An 18,598-nucleotide genomic window follows, 5' to 3' on the forward strand; every position below is an offset into this window, starting at 1 on the left:
ATTAAACCATCCCCATTAATTCAAGATGAAATGGAGTAGTGGAGACAAGCACAAGATCTCAAACCCAAATGTTGGCTCTTATACCTGGACACAAAGAAAGGGGGAGCTGGATTTATTATTGGGAGACCTTATATTATCAAATTTACTGACTCACATACCTTGGACAGAGACAGAGACAAAACGACAGAGGGAAAGAACTCGTGCGCAATGGAACAAACTATTTTTGCTAAAGATCAGCCAAATGCAGGTGGGAGAACATTTGGTAGTTGAAGAGACGGACCTGTGGATATTTAAGAATAATGTGAGATTTGTCCCTGGTGAGACTGGGAGAAGGAATTGCTGGAGCAGAACTCACTGCTGGAAATTGATTTTATGATTCTCAGAAGACTGAAGAAAATGGCCTTCAGTATGTACTGTAACTCAGCAAATAAAAAGGGAGAAGCAAGCCTGGAGAGCAATTTTCATCTGGTTCCTTTCAGGACTGCACAGGGTGTATAATATTTAAATGCAGCGTGGAATTTTCAATCATGCTAGAAAGTTAAGGGAGTAATATATTTTCTGTAGTTTACTGCATTAATTGCCTATTAAGTAAAATACATTGGTCTGTGCTGATCTTAAATTGGTTTGAGACCATAAATGTCTTAAAATCTGAAATTTTGCAGTGAGATATTTAAGTTGGCCACACAGAATTTGAACTCTAACTTATTGGTCTCTATGGGAATCGGTACATCATACAACAAATTTATTAAGGTTAGCAGAGATTTCATGATGCTGAGTTCAGAAGAAGGTTAAAAATCACACAACACCAGTTTATAGTCCAACAGGTTTAATTGGAAGCACACTAGCTTTCGGAGTGACACTCCTTCGTCAGGTGATAGTGGAGGGCTCGATCGTAACACAGAATTTATACCAAAAATTTACAGTGTGAATTTTTGCTATAAATTCTGTGGTACGATCGAGCCCTCCACTATCACCTGATGAAGGAGCGTCGCTCCGAAAGCTAGTGTGCTTCCAATTAAACCTGTTGGACTATAACCTGATGTTGTGTGATTTTTAACTTTGTACACACCCCAGTCCAACACCGGCATCTCCAAATCATGAGTTCAGAAGAAGGATCACTGGACCCGAAAAGTTAACTCTGATTTCTCTTCACAGATGCTGCCAATCCTGCTGAGCTTTTCTACCAACTTTGTTTTTATTCCAAGATGCTTCTTGTGCTATAAATTACTTCAAAAATGTAATGAATATGACAAAGAGCATTTGAAGCTTTTCAACAAAGAACTGACACAGAACTACAGCACAGTCTTTTCACTGCCATGAATCAAATTCAATGCAAAGGAGGCAAATTCATAGTGTTCAATGATTAGGTCTGAAAAGGAAGAATTTCCATTGTCAAAGGCAGACGATGGGGTGCATTGCACTGTGAGGCAGTGCAGATGCAACAGGCCAAGTGAGCTCCTCTGTGTGAAACAATTCTGTGATCCTGTGTAAACGATAAAGGTTCCTATATGAAACTAGTTTAAGCAGACTTGATGAGCTCCCGAATTAAGTAATTCCTCAGCAAAACAGGGATTTATAATTTAGTGAGAACTTGCAGCTTTATTTCACTCACATGCTGAGATTAACTTGTAATGTTGTCACCTTAGCATCAAAGTTATACTCTGTTCCACAGTTTTCTCCAAGCTTATGGCACGTGAGAAGTAAATTAACAGATCCCTTATATATTTGAATCTGCCGACATCAGATCTCCTCTTATAACTAACTCGGCTATGAAGGTAGCTTGGTCAATGTCCCTTCCTTTGAAAGATGGACTTGAGAGCTTTGCAAATACTCTGCATCCACTGCCATGAGACACTTGCACCAATTTATAAAGTTTAACACTATTAATGCTGAAAAATGACCTATCGCTGCATCACCCCTACGTGGCTAACAGGAATTAGCTGATTAAAAGAAGTCCCCAAACTTTGGGGACAGAACTGAAGGGAAGTGAATGCAAATTAGACTTAGTGCACAAACTGTGAGCTCGGTTCTGTTAAACCGATATTAACCTGTTGACAATAAAACAATAATTTCTGCAACACAATTGCCCTGGAAATAATTATAGGGAAATAATTGCCCTATGATTATTTCCATTTCCAATTATATGCAGACAATGGATATTTCTCCTGGTGGTTAAGTACTGATTTTTTTTTTCCTTTCGCCACCACAGGGGAAAAGCATAGTTAATACATAAAAATTAGGTTGCGACTCCTAGGACTTGTATCATGGCAATTGCACTGAAGAATTCTTCTGAAATTTAACAGGCTTAGCCTCAAGTCTTGAATTATAATGAAAGGATATTGCAGCATTATGATACAGTTGTTACTCCCCAGATTGGGACAATTAACAACAGAAACTCTGAGTTGGAGCAGAAAGTAGTATTCCCCTATCATACTGGAGCAAGCAGGACCTGTAGCTTTCTATGCTTAAGGAAGAGATGGCAATAGCTTATACAGAGTTGTAAGTGGTATATCCATACAATATTCTAGGAGAAAGTGAGGACTGCAGATGCTGGAGATCAGAGCTGAAAATGTGTTGCTGGAGAAGTGCAGCAGGTCAGGCAGCATCCAAGGAGCAGGAGAATCGACATTTCGGGCATGAGTCCTCAGATTCCTGAAGAAGGGCTCATGCCCAAAACATCGATTCTCCTGCTCCTTGGATGCTGCCTGACCTGCTGCGCTTTTCCAGCAACACATTTTCAGTATCCATACAATATGGTCAGCAACTGTGGAGATTTGATTCAACTGCTTATACTGGAACAATGACCAGATATCGTTTTTTGATGTTGATTGAAGGCTAGGACACCAGGAATTCAAAGATAACATTTACATTCCTGCGTCACAACAGTAAATTATAAAATCTAAAGTACTTCAAAGACTGCAAAATGTTTTGAGAGCATTCGAGAGTTGTGAAAGCTGCTATATGAATGCAAGCTTTTCCTTCCTTCAATCACCCTCTAGAATTGTAATGTCTTGGCAAATGCTGAAAGACTTCAACTTAAGATATTATCTAATCAACCTAATTATATGTTATACATCTCTGGACCAGGTGGGTCGTAAACCTGGGCCTCCTGGTTCAGAAGTAGGGACAATACCACTGCACCACAATCGCCCTAGCCTTCAGCTTTGTGTTTTTTAATATTCAGAAATACTGTTTACACACAACAGAATTTTTCACCCCCCCCCCACCATCACCAAGTCATCTGTTTTTTTTCCATCTATTAACTTTATGTCAAATTGCATTAGAGAACAGATGTGCAATTTATTTAATTGTGACATTTATCAATTCACCAAAAATATGATTACAGGGTATATGTCTTAATTTTAGACCAAAGTCTAGCTCAACCCATTAATTTGTGAAACTCCAACAATCATAGAGAAGTTTCAAACTACTCCAAATTTAAATTAGCCCATTGTCTGCATCTATTTTATTCCACAGAGAGTCATTGTGGTTTTCCAGTGTATAAAGAGATTGCACAATACCATATTTTATTGTTTGAAAAGTTAAATTTATGCATTTTCTCAGAAAGCAGAATGTGCTTTGAAAAGCCCAACTTCCAAATTAAACAACTGGATGTTGCTCTGAGACAAATTAGAATCTGTCACATTTCAGAAAAGTTGAAGGAAACTAGGCTGACAAAAAAAAACTTTTGACAGTCAATACCTGGCATTTAACTCAAAGTCCAATTGCACACAATAGACTGGATTTTATGCTTCCCATAAGTGGGTCTGAAAGTTGAGGGAGATGCAAGCAAAACACAGCCGACAGCTGGCTCACTGTCGACATTCCCATTTCTATCCCCAACTCAGTCCTATCAGTGACAGGATGGCTGGTATCGGGCAGCTCGCCTGTCAGTGGGCCAATTGAGGACGTTAAGCAGGCATTCATCTTGTCAGTATCAGTCAGAAATACGACTCCCATTCTTCATATTCAACCCTAAAAGTTAACTCTGTTCCTGTCTCCACAAATGTTGTCTAATCTGCTGAGATTCTCCTGCAAATTCCTGCTTTTAATGCAAACATCTGTAGCACATTCTGTATTTCTGTTAACATCGGCCAACCTCCTGGCCGTCAGACATGCGATTGCACTTCAAATTTTGTACAACAAAGCCAAAAAGAAAAACACTCACATCAAATGATGATAGCCACATCAGCAAACTTTGAATGGACAAAAAAAAAGACTCCTTCTTATTTGAAGAATGATCTAAATCAGTGAAACAAACAGTATAAAATCCAAATGTTTTCCCAATATGTGACATCTTTCATGCAATCCTACTTCCTTCATTATTCTAGAAGCACGATTCCCCTTTACTAACAATGTTATAGATTCAAACCCTATAGAAACAAAGCAATTGATTGAAGTGTTGCCTATTAAACATTTCCTTTCTTCAGTCCCTTCCATTAAAGCTGAGTGGCATTATGGTGCTAAGAATAATTATAAATAATTAAATCCAATTTTAAAAGCATACAAAACTGGCGGTTGTCTTTAAAATCACTGATCTGAGCAACATACATAATAAAACACTGCAAATCTTCAAAATATTTTGAACTTTCAACATAATTGGCAATTTACATATAGAACACTAATACTTGCTAGGAGGTAGAAATCATTCAAGTTGAACATACTATCAAAACAATATTGAACTTAATTTAAAACTTTTAAAGTATACCTAAATACACTCAGAATATCACCTCAACTACATTTCAGTCACACTTATGCTGCATAGTAAACAGTTTCAGTGCTTTCTGCACTGTAAACAGTTTAATTGCTCAATATCTGGTACAAAATATGATGCAGGCCAAAAAGAATTTTTGCATCATACTGCTGTCAATGGATACTTTGATTATCTTATTAATGTACTGTTCAGGAAGAAATGAACCAGCATTGCCAGCAATATTCACCTTTAGTAATGGATTAAAAAAACTACAAAAGGTTGATATTTTTCAAACTGTACCATTCTAGTTTCACAGCAGTGGCCACAAGTCATTATCCTCATCACAAAAACATTTCAGTAAACAGATCAGCCTTACTCATAGAAAGGGAGCAAAGAAATTTTCAGGTAACTGAAGCAATTCGGCTTATTAAAGCCACATTATTACATTGCTTGGTTTTCCATGTTTAGTGTCAAAAACTTGCTTGTGTACTTAAATAGTGCCTTCATCTTAATAAAAAATTCCAAAGCACTTCACAGGAGCATGATCAAGTAAACAAAAATAAAGACCAAGACAAAGAAAGAGACATTAGGGTAAATGACCAATGCTATGATTGGGAAAAAAAAGCAGCTTTTAAGGACACAAATGACAGAGGGAAAGCAGTCTCATAAGTTGTCTGCAATTGTCATGATCTAAGTTATTCTGTTGTGCACTAATACTTGTGCACATGAGACACATGCAAACAGGGATCACAATGCAGAATCCTTACTCTGTACACAATTTACAGGAATAAATCACACCTATCCATATTAATTCACAAAGTAGATCAGATACACACACACCAAGTTGAGATAAAAAGGCTTTCCACTATTTAGCTGCTTTATTTATACTAGTATCAAATTATGAATATGTAATAGATATTCCTGAATTCCAAGCTCAATCTAGCCATTTTTGTAGCACATTGATACGAGCTCTTAAAGTAAATGTCCTCGTTAATCAGTGTCATAGATAATAGACAGTCCTTCATCCCATTACATTCACATCAATCTAAAGTCACCTAACTACTCTAATCCCATTTTCTAGTACTTGGCCCATTACCTTGAATGCCTTGGCATGGCAAATGCCTATCCAAATACTTACTAAATGTCATGAGGGTTTCTGCCTCTCCCAACCTATCAGACATTGAGGTTCAGATTCCCACAGTCCTCCAGGTGAAAAGGTTTGTCCTCACATCCCCTCTAAACATTCTTCCCCTTACCCTAAATCTCTGCCCCGGTCATTGATCCCTCCATCAAGGTGAAAACTTCCTTCCTGTCTACCCTATCTATACTGCTCAGAATTTTTATACATTTCAATCATGTCCCCCCTTAGGCTCTTCTGCTTCAATGATAAACAGCCCCAATCTCCTCAATCTCTTGCCATAACTGAAACTCTCCAGCCCAGGCACATCCTGGTGAACCTCCTTTGTACCCTCTCCAATGCAATCTCATTCCTCCTATGACATGGATTCCAGACCATCATATCTCCACAGTTAGTTACTTACCTGAAGAAAGTACGGATCACAGGAATACAACTAGTTGCCAAGGAAAGGTTTGGAGTTGAGTCTTAAGTAACAGAATTTGGAGCACAGAACAAAGGCAATTACTTCAGTTTTCATAATAGTTATCTGGAAGATGTGTTGACGCTTCTATGCGTTTTGATGCCAGAAAGAAAGTCCGATAATTTATCAAGAGTGGATCCGTAGAGTGCAGTGGTTGAGAGATATAACTTTGTGCTATTAGTGTACAAATGGAAACTAACATGATGTTGCTGATGAGCAACAGCTAGATCAGAAAGTAGAGGAACCTATAGATCAATCTGAGGGGCAAATCAGAGGTAATACTGTCGAGAAGGAGAATAAACCTTTGTAAGTGAAACACAGGCTGTAATTAGATAGTCAAGAATGGAATCAGACAAGTGTGCTTACAGCAAGCCTGACATCAGTGGAGTGGTAGGCAAAAGTGAGCACTGCAGATGCTGGAAACCAGAGTTTAGATTAGAGTGGTGCTGGAAAAGCACAGCAGGTCAGACAGCGTCCGAGGAGCAGGAAAATCGACGCTTCGGACAAAAGCTCTATTCCTGATGAAGGGCTTTTGCCAGAAACTTCCATTTTCCTGCTCCTCGGATGCTGCCTGACCTGCTGTGCTTTTCCAGCACCACTCTAAACCAAAAATCAGTGGAGTGGTGTTTGAGAAGGGTGATGTGGTCAACCATTTCAAAGGCTGCAGATAAGATGACAATTTAATATCAGAGCATAGCTAAATCAGCAGTCAAGGTAGGTCAGATGAGCCTGGTGTCTCAGGGTGAATTCGGAATAGTGCAAATTAGGACTTCTGTGACAGAGTTTTGAATGACGTCAAATTTATACCGAGGAATAAAACGGAGCACTAATCACAGGGTGGTTATTTTAAGGAATAACTGACAACACATTACTACATCATAAACCCTCTCAGAGTTGTTATAGAACATCAGCAGCTTGGAAGTAGACTGACTGGTCACATTAGAGAGAAAATAGAAAATAGTGCAGAAAAATAATTTAAACAAGTAATTCAAAACATATTAGGAAATTAACGCATAGAAGCCACACTTGAAACTTACATTTACATTTTTGGCTTTACACATTTCATCAATCATTCAACTGAGCAGGCAAATATAGAACTTTCCTGAAGACATTATCACTCCATAGCTTGCTTTTAGGCAATGTGCCAATGTGACACAGAATATTGAACTATTCAGGTTTCTCTTTCCTACTATGGAATTGCTTGACTTAAGCTTGGCAGCTCACCAGCAGCATGGCATGGTGCCATACAGAGCAAAAAACATTTTTTAGAATACACAAAAATAAATTTGAACTCCTAACTACTGTGACAGAGTTTTTAAATTACCTCAAGTATATGTAGCCCAAGCTGAAGAGCTTTAAGAAATATTGACAATATGACAGAATGTATAATGAAAAGTACTGCTTTAGGTAATTTATATCTTCGTGGTAACTATATCATTTACACCCATTGAAATGCAATCACACAAATCAAATTGCATCTATTTTAACATTGAGGAATTGTAATAGTTGCCAACAGAACAAGGTTACTGGTGTAATGTACCTTCTTGGTTGCTGAATACATTGTTCCAACTTGCTAATAAATTGAACAGCCTAAAGAAATCTGATCTTCAAAGTTTAGCCCAATTTTTCACCCAAATGCACTAGCACCTCAAATTCTTACAAAATTCTTTGCACAACACTCAGCAAACTATTAGTGACGACTGACACTGTCACAGTGCCAGATGAAATTGTACCGGAATTGTTATTGTACTGATTTTATGCATCCAAATTTAAATTCTCCAGCTTATCTGAGCTGACCTTGAGAGTTATCAGCACCGTTTATTTCACAAGAGGCTTGCATATAATATGCAGTACATAGGAAGAAAGAATTATTTGAATATTAAGAACCGGAGAGCTCTGGATTGTACCTTTTTAAAAAAAGGTCAAAAAGAAGCAATGAATCTTGAATTGAAAAGGGATATTTTAGCTAAATGCTGCAAAATATGTGCGCACAGTTGTGGTCTTAGAGTGAGAAATCCAAGAGATTCACGCAATAGAAAGGGGTTTAAGTCAAGAACTGAGAGAAAGCAAGGAAAGTTTCAAAGAAAAAAAACCGTTGCGTTTTGTTAGCTCTTTTGCAGGCTGACTTTAGACAAAATTGATTTTTGAAAGTTATATTCCGGTAAATTTGCAGTCCTGATTTTCACTTACACGGAAGGGGGGGGGGGGGGGGGGGAAATGCATAATAATACAAAAGCCAGCGCCGTATTTCACCAGAACTCCTCCCTCCTGCACTGACAAGCCGCTTCCTCTGGGTAAATGCCAATTTCTCATGTACCCGAACCATAGCAACGCTTTGACTTTCCAAGCCGAACAATAGAGACAGTTTGAGCACTATCGTGATCTGTGCCTGCTCAATCCTAGCCCAGCAAACGCTGCATGACGATTGTATGCCGAATACAGGGGACTCGCATCTGAAAAAAACTCCACTCAGTGACGACAAAAAAATAACCTCAGCCCATTTTTTTTAGTTAATTTTCCGGAAAGTCTGAATAGTACGGGCAAACACCAATAAAACGCAATTGGTTGCAGTTGACACTTGCTCTCCTTCCATTTTTTGGACGGACTTACCATCGCTGTCTCAAGTCCAAGTGTGCCACGATTTCAGGCAGTCAGTGATAAATTCAGACACAGCTCCTTCCACTGTCAGTCAGTCCCACCGCCCTCACTGCTGCTCCTCCTCGGCTCAGCGCTGATTCCACCTCCTGGCCGGGGCTCTCAGCTTCCCCAGCCTCGCATTGGCTCAACACCCCGTCAATCATTCCGACCAGCGAGCAGGCTGAGACAGAGGCCAGTTGTTGATTTTGACAACATGTTGAGTTTACGATTTTATTTGGATGCATCTGTACACACATTGAGACCAGGGAGAGAAAGAGGGGTTCGACTTGGAGGCCGCAGTTTTGTAGGTGAACGCTGGCCAGATGTTAGCCCCTTTGCTGCTCATGGCACTGCACGGCCAGATCACAGGGCCAACGCCTTTTGTTACATTCTTCAGCTACTGGGTCATTCCCAGGGGTGACTGAGACAGTGAGTAGATAGAGCTGAGCTTGGGATGTTTGCATTGAGCAAACATTGTTACATCTTTACACGTTTAAACATTATTTCACAATTCTATTAATTACCATGATTCCAAAAATTATTGAAAATTGTTTTATTATTGAAGACTTCGAAACTTACACTTTGCCTTACAGAAGATGGATTTGGGACTCCTTGTGCATGAAGTTAGCATCCAAGTTTAACAGGTAATAGGGAAGGCAAATGGAATCTTAGTCTTTATTTCAAAGGGAATGAAGTGTAAAAGTAGGGAGAGTTTGCTAAAATTATACAAGGCATTAGTCAGAAACTGTTTTGGACCTGTTATCTATAAAATCTATACCTGAATTTAATCCAGTTCATACTAGCCAAATGTTCACTAGCCTAGTACCACATATGGACAAGCAGTCTTATCATGAGAGGTTAATTGGAAGTCTGATGAAAGAGTTGTCTGGACTGGAAACGTTAGCTTACTCTCCCTCCATGGATGCTGCCTGACCTGCTGTGATCTGCAGCAAGTTTCGTTTTCAGTACAGATTCCAACATGTGCAATAATTTGCTACTATGAAGTTAAGTGGAGGTTCTGGCTGACCAACTCGCTTGAATTTTTCAAAGAGGTGACCAGACGTGTGGATGAGGGCAACTGTTTTGATGTAATTCAATTGGACTTCATCAAGCCTATTGATAAGGCCACACATGGAAGATAGACAACAAAAGTTGAAAATGCAGGGGATCCAAGGAAGTTTTACCTAGAGTTGGCTGCATGGCTGGAATCAGAGGATAATGTTCAAGGGGCGTAATTGTGAGTGGAAGCCTGTGTCCAGTGGGGTTCCATGGAATTGCTGTTTGTGTTACATATAAACAATTTGGACTTAAACATAGAAAGGTTGATCAATAAGCTCACACATGATGCAAAACTGGGTGGGATAGTGAGGAGGATAATATTAAATTACAAGAGGATATGTGCAGACTGGTCAGATGGGCTGATCAGTGGCAAATGGAATTCAATCTGGATAAGTTTGATATGAAGTGTTTGGGCAGGACAGAAAAGTCAAGGGAATACATTATGCATGGTAGGGCCCTGGGAAGCACCGAGATTCAGAGGGACTTTGGTGTGTATGTACATCAATCATTTAACAGAGTGGGCCAGATGGACAAAGTGATTTTGGAGGCATATGAGATATTTACCTTTATTGGCCAAAGCATAAAGTTTAACAGCAGTGAGGTTATGCTGGAATTGTATAAAATTAGTTAGTTAACAGCTAGATTATTGAGTGATTTCTGGAATCCATACTATGGAGGGTTGTGATAACTGGAGAGGATGTGGAGAAGATTTACCAGGCTAGAGCGTTTTAGTTATGAAAAGAGATTGGATAGATTGGAGTAGTTTTTGTTGGAGCAGGGCAAACTGAGGGAGGGACATGATTTAGATTTAAAATTTATGAGGGCCACTAACAGGGTAGACGGGAATGAACCTTTCTCCATGGTGAAGGTATCAATGAGCAAGGGGCATAGATTTAAGGGGCAGAAGGGAATGTGAAAAAAAATGAATCATTTTCACTCAGAGTGTTGGGGTTGGGGGGGAGTGGTGAAATCTAGAATTCACTGCCTATAAAGGTGGTAGAGGCAGAAACTCTCATAACATTTAAGAATTTAGATGTACACTTGTGACGCCAAGACTGAATATCAAGGAATTGTTAAAGATAAAATAAAGTAAAAGCTTATTTCAGCATGGATGTGATTGGCCAAAGGGTTCCTTTTCAATTTGGATTATTACTTAATTTTATTCAATCTATTGTGCTTGCACTATCATTTTGGTAGAACTATGCAGTAAATGCTGTTCCCTGGCTCTTTCCCATATCCATATTATTTATTTCCTATTACTTGCAAATAGTTATGAGTACATATTATTATTATGGAATCTGTTTCCATTTTGTTTTCAGTGATGCATTCCAGTTTACAATAATTCACTACATACAAAAATCTTCTGCAGGTTGTCTGCGTTTTCTGGCAATTACATGAAATTTGTGTCACTTTCCATCCTACTGTTGGAAATCTTCTTATTAACTCTGTCAAAAAATATTCCTGGTTTTTTTATGTTCCTATTACATTTTTTTTTTAACATTCTTCATTCTAAGGGAACAACCCCAGCTTTAAAAGTCTCTCCATTGTGCTGAAAATGTCTTTCAGAAATTAAACAGTAAGGACAACCAAAATGAATACAAAGATCAAAACAGGAACAGAAGATACTAGGAATGCATCAATGTTGGCAGCTTAATATTTCAAATGTAAGTTTTTTCCTTATCCGTGAAATGTTAGTGCAACTACTCTCTCGGCAGTTCCAGCATGGCCTCTATTTTATCTTCCAGTATTTTTAAAACAAAGAAAATTGTTTACTTACACTGTATGAGAGAGGTTGACTCGATTGTTCTGTTTCAAAAGAAATAATTTATGAAAGAAAATATAATGTGTAAGAAACTGTAATGTTCTTGACTAACTTTGGAAGTCTTGGTTGAAACTTCCATTCCCAGCCTAAAGATTTGAGATGAGGTGCAAAGTGCTATTTGCTGTGATCTATTGTACAAAACCTGACAAAATGCAGCAGCGTGCTTTGCAAAGCCAAACGAGACATTTCAAAGGAACTGAAAGCTTCAGACAGCTTTTACAAGAAGGCAATGGCTTAGTAGTATTTACATTAGACTGTTAATCCAGTGATGCTTGCAATGTGAGCATTTTTCGCTGGCCAGCATTTATTGCCCATCTATTGTTGCCCTTGATAAGATAGTTTTACTAACACCTTCCACCCTGACCTCAAATTTATCTGGACTGTCTCAGACTCCTCCCTCCCCTTCCTAGACGTCTCCATTTCTATCTCGGGCGACCGAATCAACACGGACATTTACTATAAACTGACCGACTCCCACAGCCACCTAGACTACACCTCCTCCCACCCTGCCCCCTGTTAAAACGCCATCCCATATTCCCAATTCCTTCGTCTCCACCGCATCTGCACCCAGGAGGACCGGTTCCAATACCGAACAACCCAGACGGCCTCCTTCTTCAAAGACCGCAATTTCCCCCCAGCCATAGTCGACAATGCTCTCCACCGCATCTCCTCCACTTCCTGCTCCTCCGCCCTTGAACTCCGCCCCTCCAATTGCCACCAGGACAGAACCCCACTGGTCCTCACCTACCACCCCACCAACCTCCATATACATCGTATCATCCGTCGTCATTTCCACCACCTCCAAACGGACCCCAACACCAGGGATATATTTCCCTCCCCTCCCCTATCAGCGTTCCGAAAAGACCACTTCCTCCGTGACTCCCTCGTCAGGTCCACACCCCCCACCAACCCAACCTCCACTCCCGGCACCTTCCCCTGCAACCGCAAGAAATGCAAAACTTGCGCCCACACCTCTCCCCTTACATCCCTCCAAGGCCCCAAGGGAACCTTCCATATCCGCCACAAATTCACCTGCACCTCCACACACATCATTTACTGCATCCGCTGCACCCCATGTGGCCTCCTCTATATTGGGGAGACTTGCGGAACGTTTCAGAGAACACCTCTGGGACACCCGGACCAACCAACCCGACTACCCCATGGCTCAACACTTCAACTCCCCCTCCCACTCCACCAAGGACATGCAGGTCCTTGGACTCCTCCATTGCCAGACCATAGCAACACGGCGGCTTGAGGAAGAGCGCCTCATCTTCCGCCTAGGAACCCATCAACCACAAGGGATGAACTCAGAATTTTCCAGTTTCCTCATTTCCCCTCCCCCCACCTTGTCTCAGTCCCAACCCTCGAACTCAGCACCACTTTCCTAATCTGCAATCTTCTTCCTGACCTCTCCACCTGCACCCCACTCCGGCCTATCACCCTCACCTTAACCTCCTTACACCTATCACATTTCCAACGCCCCTCCCCCAAGTCCCTCCTCCCTACCTTTTATCTTAGCCTGCTTGGCACACTTTCATCATTCCTGAAGAAGGGCTCATGCCCGAAACGTCAATTCTCCTGCTCCTTGGATGCTGCCTGACCTGCTGCGCTTTTCCAGCAACACATTTTCAGCTCTGATCTCCACATCTGCAGTCCTCACTTTCTCCTTGAGAAGATAGTGGTGTGCTCAGCAATATATTTCCAAGTTCAGGATGGTGGATGGCTTAAATGGGAACTTGAAGACAGTGGTGTTCCCATGTATCTGCTCCAATGTCCTTCTAGATGGAAGTGATTGTGAGTTTGGAAAATGCTGTCCAAGGATTTTTAGTCAATTTCTCTTGTCAATAGTGCACACTGTTGCTATTGAGTGTCAGTGGTGGAGGGTGTGGATGCTTCTGGATATGGTGTCAATCAAGTGGGCTGCTTTGTCTTGGATGGTGTTAAGTTCCTTGAATGTTGGAGCTGCACCCATCCAGGCAAGTAGGGAGTGTTCCATCATACTCCTGACTTGTACCGTGTAGATGATGGACAGGTTTTGGAGAGTCAGGAAATGAGTTACTCCCTGCAATATTCTTAGCCTCTGACCAGCTCTTGTAGTCACAGTGTTTATGTGGTGAGCCCAGTTGAGTTTATTGCTAATAGTAACTCACTATGATAGTGGAGGATTCAATGATAGTAGCACCAATATCAAGGCGCAGTGACTAGATTCTCTCTCATTGGAGATGGTCATCACCTGGCATTGTGTGGCACAAATGTTACTTGCCACTTGTCAGCTCAAGCCTGGATATTGTCCAGTTCGTGTTGCATTTGAACATGAACTATTTCGGTATCTGAGGAGTTGAGAATGGTGCTGATCATTGTGTAATCTTCGGTGAACATCCCCATTTCTGACCTTGTGATGGAGGGAAAATCATTGATGAAGCAGCTGAAGATGGTTGGGCCTCAAGACAGAAACTCCAGCTGAGGTGTCCTAGAGATATGTTCAAAGTACACAGGTTTGAATCCTGCTCATGGTGGAATTTGAATTTGATAAAAATCTGAAATTAAGAGTCTAATGATGACCATGAAACTGTTGTTAATTGTCAGAGAACCAATTGTCCTCTGGGCAATTAGGGGTGGCAATAGCTGGGATAGGCTAGCCAGCAACACCCATATGCTTGGAATGAATTTGAAAAATTATGATAGAAAACAACTCTTTTGGAACTTAATGTCTTAAAAAGAAAGCAAAACACAGCAGCTCAATAAGTTGAAGCTGTGCTAAGTTAATATGCTTGCTGAAGTACAATGCTGATTATTGTGCAGGTACTTCATATATTTGAATATTCTGATAAAGGTATTTTTGGGTTTGTATAGCCATTATGAAGAGCTCTGAGCATTGGTGACTGGTAATGTAATCAGAGTCATGATATTTTGAGACAAGTGTGGAAAACAGCCAGGCAAGAATTAAGGAAATGTTAATGTAAAAGCTTGTTTTATGAAAGACACAAGGAACATGTGAAAGCTCCAGAAGTTCATAGTTGACCAACACTATCAGGGCAGACTTTAACATGCTGGTAGGAAGATGGTTGTGATTATTGGAAGTCAGACATCTCTGCAGGATTTTCACAGGGCAATGTCCTAGGCCTAACCATCTTCAACTACTTCATCAATACTCTTCCCTCCATCATAAGGTCAAAAGCTGGGATGTTTGCTGATGATTGCACAATGTTCAGCACTATTCGCAACTCCTCAGATACAGAAGCAATCTATGTTCAAATGCAACTAGCTTTGGACAATATCCAGGCTTGGGCTAACGAGTGGCTAGTAACATTCACGCCACACAAATGTCAGGCAAGGAGCAGCTCCAACAAGAGACAATTTAACCACTGCTGCTTGACATTCAATGGTGTTAACATCACTGAATCCTCCACTATCAACATCCTGGTGGTTACCATTGGCCAGGAACTCAACTGGACTCACCAGATAAATACAGGGGCTACAAGAGCAGGTCAAAGGCTAGGAATACTGCAGCGAGTAACTCATCTCCTGACTCCCCAAAGTCTGTCCGCTATATACAACACACAAGGCAGTAGTGTGATGGAATAGTCTGCACTTGTCTGAATGAGTGCGGCTCCAAGAACAAAGTAGCCCGCTTGATTGGCACCACCTCCACAAACACATCCATTCCCTGTACCATCAACAATCAGTAGCAGCAGTGTATTATTGATATGATATACTGCAGAAATTCACCGAAAAACCTTCGATAGTATTTTCCAAACCCACTTCCAATTAGAAGGATAAGGGCAACAGATACAACATCATCTACAAATTCTCCTCCAAGACACCTGGAAATATATCAGTGTTTCTTCACTGTTGTTGGGCCAAAAGTCCTTGAATTCCTTCCCTAAGGAGATTATATCTATCTACAGCACATGAACTGCAGCGGTTCAAGAAGGTAGCTCACCACTACCTTCTCAGGGGTAAGTAGGGATAGGCAATAAATGTTGGCCAACCAGCAATGCCCACATCTCACGAATTAATAAAAGAAAAATGGGTCTAACAAAGAACTTAGAGTTATCGAGTCATAAAGCTGCCACTTTCAATGATTTATTTGTCCACACATACCTGCTCTGTCATGTTCCTGTAGCCCATTTAGAATACTATCCTTTCCATATTGGAAGGCCTGCACCTCCTGTTAGGCCAATTTGTTCACTCTATGCAAAGAACTACACCTTAGCTCATGCTCCAATTCAGAAAAACAGGAATATATTCTTTCTTGTATTTGCAGACACATACATCCCAGTACATGTAACCTAACACTTCTATTATAGGTTGTATATTTAGAGTTACATAGTGATATAACATGGAAAACACCCATACAGCCATACTGGCCCATATTGGCGCATATCCTTTATGTCAATTGTGGTCTTCCCCTAATTTGTCTTTCTGCTCCAATAATTCTCTGTGGCTTTTTTCTTCAACTTATTTAACCTATTCTTTAATGTTATAAATATCTGTTCTCTATGCTATGTCTCTTTTATCCTGTTTGGAGCTTATTTGTTTACAATGATCATTCAAGAAAACTTTCAAGTGGCAATTGTAAAGTAAAAGTGGCATTTAATTATTTGCAATCAGAGTTTTGAGTCTTTATTGTTTCAGCAATTGATGTTTATAGTCAAGAACACAAGTTTTAAAAATTATGGAGTGATGGTATGGCTTAGACTTTTATACTTATAAAGCCACAGAGTTGTACAGCATTGAACAGACCCTTCGGTAGGATTCGTTCATGCTGACCAGATATCTTAAATCAATCTCGTCCCATTTGCCAGCATTTGGCCCACATTCCTCTCAACTCTTCGTATTCGTATATTCATCAATTTGCTTTTTAAATGTTGTAATTATACCAGCTTCCACCATTTCCTCTGGCAGCTCCTTCCATACACCCTCTATGTGAAAAAGTTGGCCCTTAGCTCCTTGATGCTCCTTTGGTTAATTGACCTCTCAAAACATTTTACTGGATATTAAAGTCCTATCAGCATAAGTGTACCTACATCTGAACAAAAGGTATAAAATGTGGTTATTAATAGGTCCTCAGTCAGAAGGAGGTAGCTTAGCAAGTCATCTTACCCACAAAGCTAGACTTGTGATTAACAGGACTGATCAGCTATGATGTTTGTATATGTGGTTATCTGTTGTAATATTATTGTTGTACTGTTTACATTGTTATGTTGTGATGATGCTGCCCCTTTAACAAGGTTATTTTATCATATTTTTAAAAAGAGGGATCATAAAAGTGCAGATATGCCTGTATTTGGCTACTTTTAATAATGGCAGGGGATTGACCAGTTCTCCCACTTCAGGATTTTTTCTCATTTGGTTTGTTTTTAGCAGACAGTCAGAAACTGCTCTTAGCAGAGAAGCTGTTGCAGTGAAAAGAGGTTCCATGCTTCAACAGAGGTCTTGCCTGAGCTTTCTGTCTGAAATCTCTCCTGTCTGAAAGAACATGTGTTTGAATTTACCTTTTGCCAACAGAGCTGTGTATGGGATGTAGCAGGGATTGGAACAGCTCTTTTGTTAAGTCGTGAGAGAGTCAGTTGGGTTTTCAAATAAATCGTTCTAAATTCTGTTTTCTTTCATTTGTGTTTCATCCATAGTGTTTAAATAAATTCTATTTTGTTTAGAACCAAGTGGTTTGACCAGCTGCATCACTCCTGGAATATCTACATTACACCTGCCTTTAAAATAAGAAAAAGTTAGGTCTGGGCCACTGTCTTAAAATGTTTTGATGTGGTCTGGCCTGGTCCATAACAATGTTCATATAACTCAGTTTAGATTATGTGCTAATAGTGGGTGTTTTGAATACAATAGCTTTGTTCTGTAGAATCAAAGAGTTCTTCTAGCTGTCATGTTGAGAGCATTGTAAACAGCATGGAGAGACTTCCTTTGTTTGCTATTTCCTGTGAACATATAAATCATTCTAAAATTATATGTTTATGATTTTTCTAAGAAAAGTAATCAAATAATTCCATGATATGATTGCAATGATACCAGCTCATCTTCACTAAAGCAAACTGTTGGCCATCAACCTAACTCCAACATTTGGAGAGCATCCTAATGCACTAATATCTGTTTATTTTTCACTTTTCATTATGACTATCCTTGTGTGCTGTAAAGAAACAATGCAGCACTCTTCCTGAAGCATTTCACAATCAAAGTGCAGATTTTAAAATTAATCATTATTACATGAAGCATTTTAAAGAAAATAGTGCTGCAATATGTTGGCCTTCAAAACACACAGTGTTCTAATTAGTTTCATGGAAGCTTTTCCATCCATCTGACTTTAAAGATGGAGGCCAAGACATACTTCTAATCTAGTAGAAGTGAGGACTGCAGATGCTGGAAATCAGAGTCTAGATTAGAGTGGTGCTGGAAACGCACAGCAGGTCAGGCAGCATCCAAGAAGCAGGAAAATTGATGTTTCGGGCAAAAGCCCTTCATCAGGAATGAAGGCAGGGAGCCTCTGGGGTGGAGAGATAAATGGGAGGGAGGGTGGGGCTGGGGAGAAGGTAGCAAAGAGTACAATAGGTGAATGGGGGTGGGGATGGAGGTGATAGGTCAGAGACTAGGGTGGAGTGGATAGGTGGGAAGGAGGATTGGACGGTAGGACAGGTCATGAGGATGATGCTGGGGAGGGGAAATGAGGAAACTGAAGTCCACATTGATGCCCTGGGGTTGAAGTGTTCCAAGGCTCCAGGTATCGGGTGGTGAGGGAGCGGCGGTGGAGGAGGCCCAGGACCTGCATGTCCTCGG

General features: G+C 40.3%; 1 protein-coding gene and 1 long non-coding RNA gene across 3 annotated transcripts in view; one reads left to right on the top strand and one right to left on the bottom strand.

Annotated features, from left to right (window-relative positions):
* Window positions 1–9,278, bottom strand: part of arhgef10 (Rho guanine nucleotide exchange factor (GEF) 10) — a 278,827-nt gene extending 269,549 nt beyond the window's left edge. Inside the window, exon 1 of one of the 2 annotated variants that reach the window (XM_072560748.1) lies at window positions 8,902–9,278. The gene's annotated coding sequence lies outside the window, so the exon portion shown is untranslated. The remainder of the gene's footprint in view (window positions 1–8,901) is intronic. The other variant, XM_072560758.1, reaches the window with a different exon arrangement.
* Window positions 8,955–17,377, top strand: LOC140465018 (uncharacterized). Its single transcript, XR_011955044.1, has 3 exons — window positions 8,955–9,572; window positions 11,554–11,651; window positions 17,177–17,377. It is a non-coding gene; the product is annotated as an uncharacterized lncRNA (long non-coding RNA).
* Window positions 17,378–18,598: the final 1,221 nt, after the last annotated feature.

Source organism: Chiloscyllium punctatum, chromosome 3 (assembly GCF_047496795.1).
Source record: "Chiloscyllium punctatum isolate Juve2018m chromosome 3, sChiPun1.3, whole genome shotgun sequence".
NCBI lineage: Eukaryota > Metazoa > Chordata > Chondrichthyes > Orectolobiformes > Hemiscylliidae > Chiloscyllium > Chiloscyllium punctatum.